The sequence below is a fragment of the Chenopodium quinoa genome, unplaced genomic scaffold (assembly GCF_001683475.1).
Source record: "Chenopodium quinoa cultivar QQ74 unplaced genomic scaffold, ASM168347v1, whole genome shotgun sequence".
Taxonomy (NCBI): Eukaryota; Viridiplantae; Streptophyta; class Magnoliopsida; order Caryophyllales; family Amaranthaceae; genus Chenopodium; species Chenopodium quinoa.
The window spans coordinates 4,184,565-4,187,700 of NW_018742951.1; the positions used below are offsets into that span (position 1 = coordinate 4,184,565).

The 3,136-nt window shown below is 33.4% G+C and overlaps 1 long non-coding RNA gene across 1 annotated transcript; it reads left to right on the top strand.

Moving 5' to 3' along the window:
• Positions 1-254: 254 nt before the first annotated feature.
• On the top strand, positions 255-2,789 carry LOC110728535. Its single transcript, XR_002512708.1, has 2 exons — positions 255-495; positions 839-2,789. It is a non-coding gene; the product is annotated as an uncharacterized LOC110728535 (long non-coding RNA).
• The last annotated feature ends 347 nt before the right edge of the window (positions 2,790-3,136 follow it).

Here is a 3,136-nt window from a genome sequence, read left to right on the forward strand (position 1 = left end):
CCTTTTGATAATCCCACAATAAAACGACTTTTGCACCTGATCTTCCATAAAAAGGATAAAAATAACCCGGTAACTTGTTTAATAAGTTAAGGAAGGACACGTGTCACATTACGATTGATTAGAATTTTTAAATTTTAATTTTAACATATTTCTTTTAAAAAAATGATACTAATCTATAACCCTTCTATAAAAGTTTATACTTCCAGCACTGTTCAAATAAACAGTATTTATAAGCTACTATTCAAATGAATAGTGCAATGATGCTATTGCCCCTGCCTTTAGTGAAATGATGGTATTTCCCAAAATAACCTTTTATTTTGCCCCTCCCGGTTTTCCTCTAAACCTTTCATTTTGCTTTTGAAGAATCTCATTCAATCTCTCTCCTCACTCTTCTTCTCCCATCTTTTCCACTCTGCACTCTCATCTCCTTCTCCATATTTTGGGAGCTAATAATAAAGCTAGCTGCACGAGCTGTTCTTCAAGAGCAACCAAGAGGTAATGTTTCTTTTTGGCCTTTCATTGATTGTTTTTGCTTACAATTTGATCAATCTGGTGTTCATCTTTGTTTTCGGACATGAGAATTTTTCATTTCTGGTTTTTAATTTCTCTGTTTTTTGTATGTATGATTTATTTTTATAGAATTTTTAACATCTCAATTTGATTTTGAATTATTTTCTATAAGTCTAAATCTAAAAAAATTGATTTATTTTCTTTTAATTTCTGTGTTTTCCCTCCTCAAATTTCACACTCAATTCTCGTAATTTAATCTCAACGGTTCAACGCTCCCCCTCTTTTCAATTCATCTTCCATCTTCTTCCCATTGAATCAATCGAAACAGGGGAGGATAGAGAAAATCAAACTATGTCAAAATCATCCGAAGTATTCATCGGATCAATTGATCAAGGAACAACAAGCACTCGATTCATCATCTATGATGGATCTACAACAGCAATTGGATCTCATCAGATTAAATTCACCCAGTTTTAATTTTGGTTGAGATGTTATTCTTGTTTTGGATTAATTTAATTATTGTGATTTTGTAGTGATATGTTGCGATTTTAATTCTGGAATAAGTATTATTAATTTTCTTAGTTTAATCTGGCCCAATTAAAGTAAGCTTTATTAATTGACATTTTTTTTGGGTTTAGCTTAGTGGGTTGTGTATAAGCTGTTGGAATCAAGAAGAGTTCGGGTGTGTTTATGTAAGTCTTTGTGTGTTCTTATTGTAGATTAGTTAGTTAATTTGTTTTGAACTTGGTTTAGCAATTACAAAAATAGCTAATTAAGTGTGTGTGCAGTGTTATGTAAGTAGTTGTGTGTTGCTATTGTAATTCAGTTAGGTAATTTGAAGGGATAATAGTTAGTTTATTTGATCTGAAATTTGTGTGGTGCTATTGTAACTTAGTTAATTTAAACTGGAATTTGTTAGTTTATTTGATCTGAAATTGGTTTAGCACCTTTTACAAAAGTTCGATTTGATGTGAAATTGGCTTAGCAACTATAAAAATTGTCTGTGAAGGTAATTCAGATTATCTTTATTGGGGAATTTGTCAAATAGTTATGTTGCTTAATGTAATTGACAATTTGTGAGGCTGCTATTAAGGTTTCGTTGGTTTTTTGGATCTAAATAATTTAGGTAACATATAATTCCAATTTTAATTAAATCAAATTGAATAATGATGATTAGTAACTTGATGTAGGCATCACTCTTCTTTTTTTGGCTCAAAATATCAGCAATTCTTAGACTGTACGTTACTTTTGAATAGGCTGTATAGAGTAGGGTATGGGTTATCAGGTAGAGTTGGTGTATATAGATTGTTTTCATATCTATTATACTGTTTGATATACATACTGTAATTAAAAAAAAAGGTACAAAAAGGCTGTACTTGTACTTTCGCTTACTTTTGTTGTATTGTTTGTAGAGCTGTGACTTGGGTCTGTTGTACTTTCATTAGTCTTGCTTTTACTTTATATTTATTTTTTTGGTAGAATATATAGATTATATATATACAATTGAGTAAGCCCAATTAGAGTATAAAAATGGGAAGTCTTGACATATATACGTGTAGAGAGAGAACAAATGGATTGTTAATTTAGTGAGGTATTCAGCCTGTTGATGAACTTTTGCGTAAAGTTAGTTGTATGTTGCATTTCTTCATGTGTTTTTTAGGGTTTTGGGTAGTTAATTTGGTGTTCTTATTAAATTTGCTCTTGAAATTGAAGGTGTTTACAAGTTGGTTTGATTTGGAGTAAGGAGCTGCTTCAGTTGATATTCAAGTGGTTGTTTTGTGTTTGCTTTAGATTGTGCTATTACAGTGAGTAGTTCCTGTTGTTATATGCTTTGTGCTAATGAACTTTGGTTATTGTCTGCTTATAGACAAGGTCAATTATTGATATCAGATGTGTATGCTGTTTATTTTCGGCTAATGATAGTTGATATGAGCTATTATGTTGTATATATGTTGATTCAAGATAATATTAATTCACGTAGTTTAAGTGTGATGCCTTTTGGGTTTACCTCTTTTGAGGGGGAACATGTCGGTTTGCTAGACTTGGTGAAGGTGGGAGTTTGCTAGACTTGCTAAGATAAATTATGGTACTGAATGGTGAAGAATTTTCTCACAAAGAAACTCTGTCCGCATGGCTTTTGTTATAGAATTTTCAATATTTTCCTTGTATTTCTTGCTGCTACTACTTTCTTGTGCATTTATTTTGTCACGTGTATGTGACCACTATAATAGAGGAATTGGTGTTCAGAGAGAGAGAAAAAAAAAAAAAAAAAAAAAAAACACACACACCTTATGGCTGGTTTCCATCAGAATTTTGAGATACTTGATCAAAAACAGCACACCTAGTGATTAGGGGATTTTGCTCCCACCAATCGGAATGCGCCACGTGGGCCAATCAGGTCCTGCCGAGTGTCCCCCAGTTGGAACTGTCAGGGCTTGCCACGTGGCACGCGCTTATTCGTCCACCTTGGACCTATTATGTCATGACATATGGCATACTCCATGCCTAATGGAGAAACCGGCCACCCAGGCCCAACTTCCGAGGGAAGCCCAATCAGCCCTAGGTTAACCTAAACCTAGGATGGGCACGTTTCCCAAGGTTATAAATACCTCCCTTAATCCTCATT